Below are 15,972 nucleotides of genomic sequence, written 5' to 3'. Positions count from 1 at the left end.
CCTCATTTCCCTTAGGAGTTTTGTGTATGTGGGGGGACTCCTAATTCTTCCCTCATTAAGCACTTCTAATGAAATGTGATAATTCTCCTGAAAGGATAATCTAGTCATTGAATAAAAAGCCAGACGCACTTTTAACAGAACACACGAATACAAGTTATTTTAAAATAAAAGATTTTTGTAGTTGGGAGAATGACTGTGTTTTGATAGAATCTTCACAGACCAGTAGTACAAAGGGATCCTTTAAAATGTGATTATTTTAATATTTTTTGCCAGTTTGAAGGGTGTCTGGAGTTTTACCTGAGGTTACAGGCACTTCCCTCCCCCACCCTCATACTAGATATCAAACTAGGATCGCTTTCTTGGCCATGCTTTTAACAGAAAATAAAAGGGAATCTGAAAGTTTCCTTGAGTGAGAAGGAAAGGCTCTCTTAACATTGTCTGGCTGGGTTCTAGCTCACTAGCCTGAAAAGCGAAGGCACCACGGGTGTGATTAAAATAAGGCCCTGCTTAATTAAAACAGTGTGAGAATTTAATAAGAGGCGTAAGACTGCACTGACTGTCATCCAAAATTCTCAAATAGGTGACTTAACAGGCACTAATGGCAGAGTCTTGCTAGTTCTACTTGCTGTCAACATTCAGTTTTCCAAAGACATTCACTTTCTTATGCCTCTTTCTCACCTCCATCCCTTTTGGCCTTTTCTGTCTGCTTTTTGGGAAGTTCACCACCAAGGAAGAGATCATAATGGAGAAAAATGTGGAAACGTGGTCAGAAGCATTTAAAATCCAGATAGTGATTGCCTCCAGACATAAACGGCTCTGGGAAAGAAATTAAAAATGATTGAAAACAGTACCATCCAGCGCAGGGCCACCTCCGTTTCAGACGGCTGCCCTGGTCTCCGTAATAACTTCGGTGTCAGCTGTGGTGTTTTCCTGCTACTTCTTACCCTTGGTATTCTGTCCAGCTTATTCTTTACCTCCTCTCCTGCCCTTTATTTGCCAACTCTGTGCTCAGACCCAAAAAGGTCTATAGGTCTGTTGGGGGAATGATGAACTGGCTTATTTGGTGCAGACTTGTGGAGTCAGGATCAAAGGCTTAAGAGCCTCAAGCTCTGACCTTGGTCTCTTGGCAAGGAAAGAATCCTTTTTCTCTGAGCCTAAGCCTGGCAACAAGTAATTACTAAGGTTTTTAATTTTGCTATTTTAAAATAAAAACTAAGGTTTTCCTTCATCTGTTTCAGCACTCTGGTTGTCAGCTTCATGCTAATACTAAAGAAAATAAAAAGATGTCTCTCAATTTTACATAGTTTGGAATACTTGAAATTTGTACTTGATTTTCTGTTCCAAATGGGTTTTGGGGGCCTGGGACTTCCTGTATGCTGGGACACTCTTTAATACCTTTGGTAGCTACCTTGCTTAAGAATTGAATGACTAGAAAAGATAGCCACTGGGAGCCTTCAAATTGTTTATTCTCAGCCCAATCTACTTTTGAAAGTAGTAAAATAAACATACCTTAGAAAATAGTTATCATCTGTTAGGTTTAGTGATGACCAAAGTATAAACTCACTACTGTGAGAGAGAGGTATAGGAAATTTATTCCTTTCTGGATATTTATACTTTGAGTCTATAAAGTGGAAACACCAGCTTTAGCTCAAAGAACTCTCGTTCTTTTTTACTGAGACAGAGTCTCACTTTGTCACTCTCAGTAGAGTTCCATGGAGTCATAGCTCACAGCAACCTCAAACTCTTGGGCTCAAGTAATCCTCTTGCCTCAGCCTCCCAAGTAGCTGGGACTATAGGTGCCTGTGACAATGCCCTGCTATTTTTAGAGACAGGGATCTGGCTCTTGCTCAGGCCAAACTCCTGAGCTCAGGTGATTCACCCTCTTCAACTTCCCAGAGTGCTAGGATTACAGGAGTGAGCCACCACGCCTGGCCAGATCTTGTTCTTGATTCTAAAATAATTTATCAGTGAAAAAATGATGAGGTCTTGCTGCTGGTAAGATTGAAGATTGACATACTCATTTTGGAAAACAGTTTGGCACTATTGTGCGATAGTAACTATTTATATACCATTCCTAGGCAGCACCCCAGGAAAACTTGTGCTGTTTTTTATTTCCGATTAAGGTATGGGTATGAACTATTTGGTTACATTGTTTGCATTTGTTAGGTAAAGTCCAAGTTGTAGCTGGCTCTTCACCCAGGAGGTGTGCCATATACCCATGCTTACATTGTACCCGTAGGTGAGAGTTTACCAAACCACCCCCCCTCCTCCTTTCCCTTCTCCCTCTTCTGCTCTCCCCACCCTCTCCTCTCTCTCCCCCACTTCTTGAATTTAATTGTGTGTGTTTTTTTTTCTTGTGTGGGTGTGTAGTTGTTTGTCTACTAGTTTAAGGATTCTGTACTGTGCTAAACCAAGTTTCATAATTGACAGAAACTAAACATTTTTAAAGGTCATCTATAGTCTAAGACAGACGTCCTCAAACTATGGCCCGCAGGCCACATGCAGCCCACCCAGGACCTTTATCCGGCCCGACAGGTGTTTTTGCCACCACTGCCTGTCCCGCTTAGCAGCCAACTCATCCCGGGGCCCGCAGTCCAGCCCTCCAATGGTCTGAGGGACAGTGAAGTGGCCCCCTCTTTAAAAAGTTTGAGGATCCCTGGTCTAAGGTATATAGAGAGTGGAACCTCTGTTAAGTTGCCCTCCCAAGGGACTGTAACAAACTGGTCAACAAATAGAGATGGTCAACATAAGGAATGAGGCTCACAGTACTGATACGTGCATGTGGTGCATGTCTGGTCTGTGAGAATTAGGTCAATTTAAGGAAGAGGTCAATGTAGAGAGGTGGTCATCTATGAAGGTTCTACTGTCTATATATTTTTCACACGATGAAATATTATAAAACACTGAAAATGAAGGAACTGCAGGCATCTGCAACAACATCGTTAAATCTTAGAAACAATAGTGGGGGGGAGAAAAACTAGTCACAGAGGGCTAAGACAGAGTAGAATTACTTTAAAGTTTGAAATCAAACAAAATTAAGCTATATATTTTAGAAAGCAATAGGTACAAAGTTCAGTATGGTGGTTACCTCTAGAGAGGAGGTGGGGATGGTTTAGAGAAGTAGCATATAGGTAGAGACATCAATGCTCTTAATGTTTGGTTCTCAAATAGGGGCTAGGTTAGTAGGGGCCCAATTTAGCACCATGCTTCATAGATTGTGTACATGTTGCGTGATTCTTTTGTAAGTTTCAATTTTTGTATAATACAAGCATTATTAGAGTGATTGCAGTCGTCAGAATTTTTCCTTGGTTGTTCCCAATCTCTACCTGTTCCCTATCATAGTATCTTTTCATAATCCCTAAAGATTTGAGATCACACAGGCAGGGTTACAAGGTATGATTCTGACAGTGCCACCTCTTGAGTGGCAGAGGTTTTAGAGTGAGGCCAAGGAGAATCAGATAGGAGGCATGGGAGCTTTTTGTATAGTCCTTCTTCTTCTTCTTCTTTTTTTTTTTTTTTCTTTTTTTTTTTTGAGACACAGCCTCACTATGTCGCCCTTGGTAGACCCAGGTCACAGCAACCTCAGACTCTTAGATTCAAGTGATTCTATTGCCTCAGCCTCCCGAGTAGCTGGGACTATAGGCGCCCTCCACAACGCTCCAGCTAGTTTTTGTGTGTCTGTTTAGCAGGCCTGGGCTGAGTTCAAACTCACCAGCCCTGGAGTATGTGGCCAGTACCCTAACCACTGAGCTATGGACGCTGAGGCTGTATAGTTCTTCTTAATGAAAATTTAGAAAATCTGGGGGCATAGAAGAAAGAATATTCATCAAATTAAGGCTTGGTCACCTCCTAGAAAATCCATATTTCTTGTCCCAGCAGTGACTTCTGAGTTGAACCGGGATAGATACTAGTAGAAATATGTTCTTTTGCCGCCCACTGTTTTTTTCTGAGCGACATGTGGCCTTTTGAGTGAGGTAAGAGTTGGCACGTGTGTGATGATGTAATGTGTTACGCAGCAGGCAGTTTATTACAGGCTCAGAGGTCCAGTCTTGAAACAGTAAAGGCAGCTGTGTGAGAAATTGGACTGTGTGAGAATAAGAATTGACAATAGAGGTGGAAAATGTAAGCCAGGGCTGGTGCTCTGCTCCTTTGAGGACCGAAACTCTCTGCTGCTACAATCCCTCATTGCTAAAGTGCCCCACAGTATTGGGAGAGGAGGGCAGACCTCTCTTGGGAATCGGCCGCTATTCTTAAGCAGCTGGGTGGAATAATGTGTGACATGCTGGTATTACGGAGGTTGAGTCTTACTCTAGATTTCCATTAAATGAGTGCATGGGATCAATACATAACTGAACGCTTGTCTTGAGAACACCCAGAGGCCCCTGTGGAATTTGGTACTTTCAGACTAATTCTCAGACAGGAAAATGTGCAGCGTGTCTCTTTTTTAAAACAGTTTCAACATCTTTTATGTAATGCTGATGCATCTGGAAGTGAAAATGCTAAGAATTTCATTTCACTAAAAAATGGAACTTTTTTTTAAACTTTAACCTTTAAGTCACAGTTAGTGGCCTTTTCACCATAGTCTTAAGAGTCTCAGAAAATGTGTATTTACTGCCACATTGAACCAGTATTTACTGAGAATATATTATGTGCAGAGAACTGTGCAGGTGGTTATGAACAATGTGGGGACCTGGTCAAGTCCCCTAAGAAGCACACAGTCTAGAGAGGGAGACAGGGCATGGCATGGTAGGAAAAATAGTTATATATGGGAGCAGGTCACAAAAAAAGTGACAACTGGACTGAGTCTGAAAGGAAGAGGAATGCTTGAATGAGTGAGGACATCTCTGATGGAGAGACCAGCGTTAAGAAAAGATGGATTTTGCCTTATATAGCTAAGATTTCACCAGATTTATGACATAAGGGCAAGCATCATCATAATCAAATTAGTAATGAATTCAAATAAAAATAGTCTAATTAAGACTCTTTTGGCTTTGTCTGTTCTACTTTGCCATCTTATTTTAATGATGTTCCAAAATAGCGATATATTTACATTATGTTAATCTGGTCAATAGCTCTGGCCAGTGAATAGTATTATAATTCAATTTAAAAGGAGTTTAATATTTCATCGTAAAACAAGAAGTCATGAACTTAGTTTTTCTGTAATACTTTCTCCAGTAACTCTAGTACCGTTGAGAAAAAGGATGAGCCCCCATCAGAAATCTGATTGATTTTGGGTTTTATCATTTATCAGAGATCAAGGGTAATTGAAAATAGAATTCTCAAAATGCACTAATGATAGTACTTTATATTTCAGTAGTACCCAGTATATGAAACACTTCATTATACAATATTTAAATTTGGCCAGTATTCAAGGGAAAGAGCAATAAAGGGCAGAATTACAAGTTTGCTTCGTGGAATAAATTGTTGCCAGTTCATTCTGCTTAATTTGGGAGAAATACTGGGAGCATTTATGAACAATTCAGTCCTATTTTTTTAAAATATTCTTGCACCTTTTTTTCCTGCTTGCATAGTCGATTTCATTAAATTTCAGCAATTCTAAATTAGAACAGCATCTGATAGACCACATATGAAATGTGTTTGCCATTAGTTCAAACATTTATGGCATATTCATTAGTCAAATCCTTAGTATTTATTTATAAAGTCGCATTACTTTGTCCGATAATTAAAAGAAATGGATGAATATGTATTTCTAGCTTGTTTTTTTAGCAAAGAAATAATTTGCAGTATGTATAATTATTTTAGCTAAATGTTTATAGCACCTAAATAGCAATATTTGTTGTTTCTGCCATTTAGATTTCATAGATAATTTTTGTACAGAAATTCTCTTCTCTAGTGATGCTTTTGTCCCTCCACTTGTATATTGACAAATAATAATTTGTCCTGCAGCTGTAGTAAGACTGTCCTTTTTCCTTAGTTTTCTGATTGGCTCTCTAGCCATCATTATGTCTTTACAGAGATGCTAATGCTAATTAATATTTTAATCGGAAAAATGTTGGCAAATAAAACTGTTACATTTGAACCACAAATTATAAATTCAACTTAGTTTCTCTAATAATAATAATGATTTTATAGTTAATATTTGTGGAGTGTTTTCCATGACTTTGAGCTGTATGCCAAAGAGCTTATGTACCTTACTTAATTCTGATTACCCCCCTGAGGGCTAGGTGTTTTAGCCCGTTTTGCTGATGAATGTATAACCATTAGGAATTAGAACATATTATTATTAATAATATACCATATTAATATATATTTCAGAATTCTAACTCTGGAGGTTTTGCACATATGCAATGGGCGTGTGTGATAGGATATACAAGTGTATGTATGGGTGTGTATGTGTACACATTTCTGTTTTATTCAATCGACCTATATTTACTTATTGACAATTTATGTACCAGGCTGCTGTGCTACACTCTGGACATACTCTGATGAGGGAATACCTCTTCCTTGCTTTTAACGACTTAGGTTATGATGGGAAAGGTGGATTTACTTAAGAAACAAGTATAAGAAGATAAGGTAATTGCCTTCCGAAGGATAGGGACAAGGTGTTACAGGAAAATGGGAGAAGGGGGCTCTGCCTTCCCAGAAGGCATCAGGAGGTCTTCATAGAAAAGCACTCCCTGCCCTGAGATTTGAAGACTTGAGTGAATTTGGAAACATGATGTTTGACGGGAAAAGAAGAGATGGTGGGAGGAGATGAGTAGGAGAGCAGAGTAGGTGAATGAGCCACAGGGACTTGGGGAACAGAGGGTCAAATCTGGAGGAAAGACCCTGCTGCTGAGTCAGATCATGGGGACTCTTGCACATTCTTCAAAGGAATATGCGTATTATACTCTGCGTATTGGAAGATCATGCACAAATTAATTCAACAAATGCTGATTAAATTAACATGGATAAGGAATGTGTCCTCCCATTCTTCCTCCCTTCCTCCTTCTCTTCTTCTTTTATCTGTTAATCCAGTCAGCTCATTTTTGTCAGATTTTTATTGTGCCTAAAATGTGCAGATCACTGCATTGAATACTGAGGATAAAATAAGAACACAGTTCTGCCTTCCCAGAGCTTACTAATTAGTGAAAGAAACAGGCATTAATTAACAAATCAGCTCAATGGGAGAGTGATTCTATAAAAGCATGTTGTAGGAGGTACTGACCTGGCCAAGAGGTCAAGAAAGGCTCCTTGCAAAGAAGAGGACTGAGCTCAGAGCTCAAGGAGAAAAGAAGTGAAGGTCTCTTGATAGAAGAGGTGATTTGGGAAGAAGTCTTAGTAAGGAAGAAATCAAGTGCAAAAGGCCTAAGGCCAGCGGTTCTCAACCTGTGGGTCGGGGACCTACAGGAACTATATTAAGGGGGCAAGGCATTAGGAAGATTGAGAACCACTGGCCTAAGGCCCAGCAGAGCACAGTAGGGCCATGTTAGGAATCTAAGCTCAATGGGAAGCCACTGCAGTGCCTTAGGGAGGAGCTGAGGATGGGGCCTTACAGTGGCAGGGTGGATGTGGGGAGACCAGTTAGGAGGCCAGATGGTCCCTGATGGTCTAAGGAAGAAACAGAGGGTGTTATGAGTTTGCTGGATGGAAGAATATGGGGCATAGTTTGGAAGAGGAAGACTTAAGGATGATGTTGGAGCCAATGCTGACATAGGGAACATAGGAGGGGGTAGGGTAGAATGCACTTTGGATTTCCAGAAAACCTTAGGGGAGAGGTGAAGAAAACATCACAAAAGAATGGAAGCTTAAGAAGTAGGTCTTGAAGAATAAGTAGACACGTTTTAGATGGTGAAGAGAAGGAAAGGCATGTTAAAGGGGGTGTCACGTGCAAAGGCAGAGGCATAACCAGGCTAGTGCAAATGAGCACATGTTCACACACACACACACACACACACACACACCCCAGAGGGGAGTTATAATGGGACCGATAAGTAATTTTGTTGATTTCCTGATATGCCTCTTTCTATTTGGTGTTGCAGTGATTCTAAGAGCTATAGTAGGTTTAACCTATTTGTAAATAGGTCAACCTTTTCAAGTAGTTTTTAAATCATACCTATATTATGTATAGAAATCCCTTTCTTTATTTAACACATCTTTATTTAGGGATTCACCCATAGCTTTTTGGCTTTATTTTCTGCCTTCTTCCTAATAGCATTTAGCCACTTAGGCAGAATGTGGATTTTAGGTTTTTACTTAGTATTTTGACATCTGAATTTGGGATTACCTGGCATTTTTAAAACAACTATCAATGTATCTTCAACTGAGATATGGACATGATAGTTTCAGAGAAGCTTGACAATTAAAATCAAAGGGCAGTAAAATCTAAAAAGAGTAATATTAGGAATTATTAGGGGATTTATCAACACTGGGGGAAATGAGATAATGTTGATTTGGTATGTAGCTTTGTTATAATAAGTACAGAGGTGTTGTTAGCAAGATGAATTTTGGAGAGATTGTATAGTCGTACTGGAAGTATCAGCATGGCCTCTGTAAATTCTTGGCTTAAAAACTGGCTTGACCATCTGCCAGCTATGTGTACTCAGTTTTCTTGTCAATGGTAAAGAGGTAGTAATGATTACTAGCCACCTCACAGGGTGCAGTGAACTGGGGTTATGTGTGTAAAGCACTCAGCATGGTACTCGGGACATAGCAAATGTTTCAGCAATGCTATTGATGATTTGGGATATTACTGGTATCGTGCCTTATCGGAGTCCCTAATAGAGAGGCATGTACAGTTTAGAAAGTGAAAGTCAGGCCAGAACATAAATATATGTACTGAATTTGCATAACTTTGTGGCTAGAAGGAATCTTAGCATGGAACTTAGCAATGTTCCTGACATTTTTTGGAGAAGAACTAATTACTTTTTATTTTTTCGAAACTTTGGAATTATGAGGTAGAGAAGGAGCGGTAGGAACAGGATCATTTTGATGGTTGATGCCCCTGAGTTCAGGAGGTAGGGTGGGAAGCAGCCCCAGCCAGAGCCTGCTCACCCCCAGGGGTGAGGACTGCTGTCTTGTTACTGTGTCTGTGCTTGACGTTTTTGACATTCTGATTTAAGAACTCTGTGTGTGAATTTATGTGTGAGAGACAGAGATTATGCAATCTGATGTTTCTCTTTTATGTGACTTCAGCTAGTGTGAATGGAGGCCTAAGACAGAAGCTGCCTAACTCCAGTCTTTGTAATTACAGGTCTAGGCATCTTATATTGAAATTCTCCACTGCCACCCTTTCTACTCAAGCAAAATCTGTGAGAAAAGACCCAGTGGAAGGAGCTGACAGCTTATGGTTCTCCATTGTGATGAAAGCACATGCTACCGGTAAATATCTACAAAAATCTTTCACCCCAAATAATTATCATTCAGAGATACCTGTCTGTTCACACACATATGGACACACAACATAAACACTTATGTGTAATGGTCACACACTTCATGTCTATTTATTTTTCCTGTCTCCTTTATGAAAGTGGAACCTTTGCTTTTTTTGCGGGAAAGAAAATAACTTCCACTTATTTTGAGATTACTAATTAGAATAAATGACCAGGCATTAATAAAAGAAGGATAATTCGGAAGGCAACATTCATAAATTTAGCTGAAGAGATGACCATCAGAGAGATGGTAGTGGAAAACATCACATACCTACTGTCGTCTAAACTGTTGTTCCTTCGAACAATCTACTAATCAACATTTTTCATAACAATAGATATATTTCTACAACACAATTTTTAAGGATTATCTAGTATATCATTGGATAGCCATCCTAAAATTTATTAAGTTGATCTCTACTAGTTGGGCATTGGGTCCTTTTCTGACCTCTTTGCTTTTATGCTGCCAAAAATGTTCTTACCACTCTCTGCATGAGTTTCCGTTGGTAATGGCTTCTGTAGGATGATCCCTTAACAGAGAACACCTGAGAGTTTTCAAGCTTTAAGATTTTTGGATAACTTATTACCAAATTACTTTCCAATACAGTCCTGCCAACTTATATTTCCAGAGGCAGTGTATGAGAGGATATCTACTTTTACACAATTTTCCAATGCTGGGAATTCAGAAAACAGAAAGAGTTTTTGCCAATTGATTATGCAAAATGATGTTTCTGTGGGTTTTGGTTTTGTTTTGGGGTCGGGTCATTTATTTGTAAATTATACTGTTCTGAAGAGCCTTCCTCTTGTAGACAGTAGCATGCGTAAAACTTACCAGATTTTGACATTTGGGAAATAATATTAAATCAAACAGTAGGAAATTTTAAGTTCTTTCCTTTTTGGTGAAGTATTTTTAGACAACTATGAAATCACTAGATAGCAATGATTTTTCAGTGGAAAACCTAGCTTTTAATTTCTTAAAAAGAATAAAGAGGCATTTAATAAAAACGTCATTAAACACGAATCTGAAGTTATACTGCTCATTAGTTAAAAATACGTATGTGCATATATATGTATGCACGTATGTCCAATATTGGGAACACGATTAAATATAATTACGGTAGCACCATATGATACAGAATCTGTGGATCACAGTAGAGAAGACTGCAAGCTTCAGACTGCCTGGGCTCAAATTCCAGCTCTCAAAGTGTGACATTGGGCAAGCTCCTTTCCATCTTGATGTCTCCATTTGTAAGATTTAGTTAATAATAGTACCCATCTCATGGGGTGTTATTTCAAGTAAATGTGTATGAAATGCTTCAAGTTATTAAAAACTATTTCAAAAGAGTATGTAATCATATAAGAAAATGATCCTGATAGAAGTAAACAAATGTAAGGTAGAACACTGAACTGTCAAAATACTTTTAATCTTGTAAAATTATTTTTCCCTTCTTCTTCCTTCTTTTCATCTTCCTCTGGTATCTAAAAAAATAAGAGTTTAATGTACATCTGAATGGCTTTAATTTGAATTAATGGAGTAATCCCGGTCCTGAAGAGACTGATTAAAGTCTTCAAGTCAGACACTTTGAAATCTTTGCTGTCTCTCTCACCTGGCCAGGGGCTCCCTTGGAGCTGCCGCTGTGTGAAAGCAGAGCCTCATTCCCACCCAGCCCGCCTTGTTCCTGTGGCACCGCAAGTGCCTTGGGCCAGGCAAGCTTCCTGGCCTCTTGTGAGCTACTAACCGTCTGGCACCATATGTGAGCTGCCCTACTTGGCTCATCTCTTTCCATCTTTACTAAATAAGCTTCATTTCACTAAATTAATGAAAGAAGGTAGATTAAGGGCCCCCCACCAGCTCTTTGTCAATGTATGCTTTCTCCTAAAAAAACACAAAAGGGAAATTTGTAGGGTTGTGAGTCTCTCCACCCTTTGTCTGTGTTACAAGGTTGAAAATTAAAAGGAAAAAGGGGTCACAGAATTACTTGCCTTTAAGGAGACAAGCACAGGGTGACTTCTATGACTTCAGGCAGTCCTTTTCCATGGCTGTCTGCCCCTAGCGTGTGTGTGTGTGGGGGGGGTGTGGGTGTGTGTGTGTGTGGGTGTGGGTGTGGGTGTATGTGTGGGTGGGTGGGTGGGTGGGTGTGTGTGCTGTGTTTGTTTAGCCCTAATCTCCAGTCTAATTTCAGCAACGCAGTGTTTCTCAGTAAAGGAAGAACGTCTGAATTCCTCATTAAGACATTTTAGTTGAAGAATTCCTCTTTAATGGGTCATAGATTATCCCCCTCTAAGAGATGATGGGGATGAATAAGAAAATAAAACTTGTATTTTATTACACGTATATATGTTATTTCAGTAACATTATATATTTTATAAACACATATATATGTTATTTCGGCAACATTAACAAGTTCATGGAAGGAGAGGAGGCAATAAACATTTCAGCAAATACAGGTGAGGAAACGAGTTCATAATGTTCCTTCCGCTAGACTCCGAGATGCGGCACCTCCTGAGTGTAGGTAGAAGGGCCGCATGTAACGGAGTGAGCACAGTGATAACACTGCCATATGGAACATGTGGTATTTGGGTAGCACTTAGCTTCCTCCCAAACTGCAGAACCAGTAGGATTTCAAGCTACAGAATCAATAGAGTCTCCATAGAGATGGAGAAACGATTCTCTCACTGTGCATCGCTATCTGGTGTGTGGAAAAGTAGATGTGCTGATTATCAAGGGCTTCCCAGAGTCAACTTCTCCCGAGAGGCAGGACGGTGGGGAATCAAGACCATATTTAACTGTGCTATGCCCATAGATCTGTGGTCCAGCCTCTATACGCTTCACATGGTTGCCCAAGCCATTTTTGCAATCATTTAGAAGACTTACCTGCAAGTCAGGCCAAATCATTGTCGCAAACTCAATTCATAGAGTCCCCAAAGGGACTTTAGGGTATCTCAGGACTTTACCAGTATAGAATTAATGTACAACTTTCAAATTGTGAGGAACTGGGACAATGTTTTTAAATTCTAATCTCATTCAGTTATTCATCACTCATTTATTCATTTGGTGAATACTTTTTCTGGGGGCTACGTTGTTCTTGTACAGGGCTAGGCATTGATGATGGGGAGGGAAACAAGGTGGGCATCCACCTGCCCTAGTGCAGTTTACGGTCCTCAGAGAGATTGTAGGCAACACCATCATAACTCACCTGGGTGACCAGGAGAGCTGCACAGGACCATCCTCAAAGGAGGTGTGCAGGGCCTCTGAAATGGGAAACCGAAGAAGCCAGTGGAGAAAGAAAGCCCTGTTGGCCTGGAAGGCATAAAGCAGAAAGAACCAGAGGATACACAGAGGCTGGCGACAAGGTTGTGACTGTGGACAGCAGGACCAGATCAGGAAGTGAGGACATTGGGGAGAGAAGCCGACTATAAAACTGTCCTTAAATGCCCAGCTGCTAGGGCCAGTACAAATAAAGCAGCTATGTGTCTCCATCTCTCAATTTAGTCATCTAAATAATGCATCTTACTGACAAGTCATGCCCTTAAGACATTGTGAAACTAACCTATTTTACTTTTTATGGCTATATGCACATATTAGACAGAGAGTGGGGAGCACTCTGGCTTTACCGGGGTATATAGTGATATTTTCTTAACCAGCATTCGAAGGAAGAATGGAGGTGACCATTTCACCAGAACAATGTCTCTTATTCTTTTTACAACTATATCCTTTTCTTACTTTATCTACCCTAATTCACCCTAGGGCATGAGATTAAAATAATTAGTCCTACCTTTTGTGCACATACATAATTAACTTTATCTAATTCACTTTAAGCAGACTTTAGGTTCCAGATCGGAATATTCTCTCCGGTAGTGGCATTTGACCTCTTTAGTCACCTTCCGTTCTGTCTTGTCTGTGGGATTATGGTTCTTCTTACTTTCCTCCCTCCATTCCTGGGCGCTTTTAGTGGCCTCTTAATACGATCCACTCAAAGATTACTTTCATTTCCTTTGGCCTTTGACGGAATTTGGTAAAGGCTGGATTTTTGGCTTTGGATTGATTACCTTTGGTGGACTCCCTTCCTCCATTTTATCCCTTCCCAGTCAACTCCATTCTTCTGGGGCTCAAACTTCTATCACATGTGTCCTCTACCTGGATGTTGTTCCTTTCTGTGACAGTCCCAGGGTAGCTGTCCAGCCCACTGCCCTCCCCACCCACCAATGCAGGACACATCTGTGCATTCTGGGATATAGGGGCTTGTCCCATTTGCGAATTTATAATGTACATCTCTATGGTTAAGAAAATTCTATTGATACCCATTAAATATTTAAAATAGAGATCTCCATAAAATTTATCTTTCAGCATTAATATATTGTTCTCTTTTCCACTATACCTCTTTCAGCCTGAGGTAGTGTCCCTGTTTCATAGCCAGTTTGAGAAGTCATTATTTTGAGACACCTTGTGATGTTTCTCATGGCAAAATGAAAGATTTAGGGTCAAGGACTCAAGAGTATGTGTTGTTTTGTATGTAGGCATACAAAACTACAGAGGGTCCCCCCAAAATGTAAACATATTTTAAGAAAGGAAAAAACCTGTATTAAAACTTTAAGACTTACTATGTACCAATCACATTTGTCGTGTTAGATATTGTATCATGTATCTCTTGTAATTGCAGAAGTCACTCGTGACCTGAGTGTTAGCATTATAACACGGTTTTTTCCCCTGTGCATATACATTCTTTTGGCATTTGCCACCTTCTGTGTTTTAGAGTACATTGGAGTTTTTAAAATAGCTTACCAGGCATCTGTATGAAGCATTTTATTTTTTGAAAGTTTTGTAAATAATATAATTTCTGGTGTCAGTGAGGAAAACATACACATAGTTACAGTAATGCATGAAATAGAGTAGAATGTTTTGTCACCTGCAGAGCAAAACACCTTAGAACATGGTTGATATCAAAGCCTTCTATTTTCTCTGTCTCTACTGGGCCCCCGAAGCAGAATGCCGCAGAGATTTCCTCACCCCCAGTACACTCACGCTGCTTTCGATGTTGGCAAACTGCACTGTTCAAAGTGTAAGCAGTAACTCAAAGTAGAAATACAACTTTGATACAGGTTTACCCAAATGACAGTATTTTGTGGTACTTTTCATATTGCTATCTTGTCTTTCTATTGAAGCACTTAAATATGTTTTCTAAGTTCTTGAGCATTAGCTTTTGATGTTATGGATTTAGAAGTGGGAGGGAACAAGAAGATTATTTAGTTCCCAAACTCAAGACCACCCCTGCCCTGAATAGTGCCTTTCCTCAGCGTTCAGGGACTCATTCATTCATTGATAATTGAAACAACCATTATAAGATTTGGAAATAATGGAGTATCCTTTAAAATGACATGGGGGCATGGTGGCTCATGCCTGTAATCCTAGCACTTTGGGAGGCTGAGGAGGGATGGATTGCTTGAGCTCAGGATTTCAAGACCAGCCTGAGCAAGAATGATATACCCTGTCTCTACTAAAAATAGAAAAACTAGCTAGGCAGCTGCAGTCCCAGCTACTCGAGAGGCTGAGGCAAGAGGATGGCTTCAGCCCAGAAGCTTGAGGTTGCTGCGAGCTATGACCCCATGGCACTCTACCCAGGGTGCCAAAGTGAGACTCTGTCTCACTTAGAAAAAGAAAAAAGGCCTTGGAATGCTGCCTGGCCTGGCACATCATTAATGCTCAGTGATACTTACTTCTGCTATTACTGCTGTGTCTTTTTCTCCATCCGCTCACATTGTTTTTTCCGGTGGAGATTTTCTTGAGTATCTAAAACAAATACAATCAAATGAAACAAGAAGCACAATGCTGATATCACAAGCTTTTAGCCTATGTGGCAGAGATAGGATCCTCCTAGTATGTCTGCCAACAAACCCAAGTTCAAGTGTAATACCCTTGGACTTGGGATCAGGAGGACTTTGAGCAAGGGATTCAGTGACCCCACATCTCAAGTTCCTAATCTACGATGTGAGTAATTTTCTCTTTGAGGCTTCTTTCACTTCTAAAAATTATCGTCATCTTACATCCTTGATGATTTCAGAATTTGAAGTCTCTGTGGAAAAGAACCTATTAAAAGTTGTCACTGTGTATCGGTTCCCTGTGCATTTTCCTGTAAGTGTCAAGCGTTGTTTGGTGTGTGTCCTCCTCCATGCTCAGGTGGAGTTAATGACCTACCTGCTCCTTCAGGGATGATGATAAAACAAAATAAAACAAATCCACTCCTTTCTTGCACAAAGGCAGCCCCCTTCCAGATGCTTAACCTCTTAAATGAGTATTCAGGTGGCACAGAGGGATCATCACTTCACTTGCCACTGAAATACAGCCATCTCTGGAGTGAAATTTGGCAGCTGTGAAGTAGTTGGGCTGCAGCACATATATGACAGTTTGGGGAAAAGGAGCGAGACAGAAATAGCAGATTCCAAAATAATCCAATTAAAACCGCAGGGAAAGTAGAATTGGGCAACACGAAGGGAGCATGGTCTGCTCTCTCTCCTGTTCAGAAGGTGTGGACTTCAGCCCCAGAAGCTCTAACCTTCCCTGTCACAGCTTGGATACAAGGACCAGAGGCAAGAATCTCCTGTGCAC

General features: G+C 40.2%; 1 protein-coding gene across 7 annotated transcripts in view; it reads left to right on the top strand.

Moving 5' to 3' along the window:
- The window catches only part of ATXN1 (ataxin 1), a 408,196-nt gene that overhangs the window by 149,404 nt on the left and 242,820 nt on the right, over positions 1–15,972 (top strand). For all 7 annotated transcript variants that reach the window (XM_023512286.1, XM_012804250.2, XM_023512285.1 and 4 more), the window contains one exon: positions 9,194–9,321. The gene's annotated coding sequence lies outside the window, so the exon portion shown is untranslated. The remainder of the gene's footprint in view (positions 1–9,193; positions 9,322–15,972) is intronic.

Source organism: Otolemur garnettii, unplaced genomic scaffold (genome assembly GCF_000181295.1).
Source record: "Otolemur garnettii isolate 467f Iridium unplaced genomic scaffold, OtoGar3 scaffold00026, whole genome shotgun sequence".
Lineage (NCBI taxonomy): Eukaryota > Metazoa > Chordata > Mammalia > Primates > Galagidae > Otolemur > Otolemur garnettii.
This window is presented reverse-complemented; position numbering and strand designations above follow the sequence as displayed.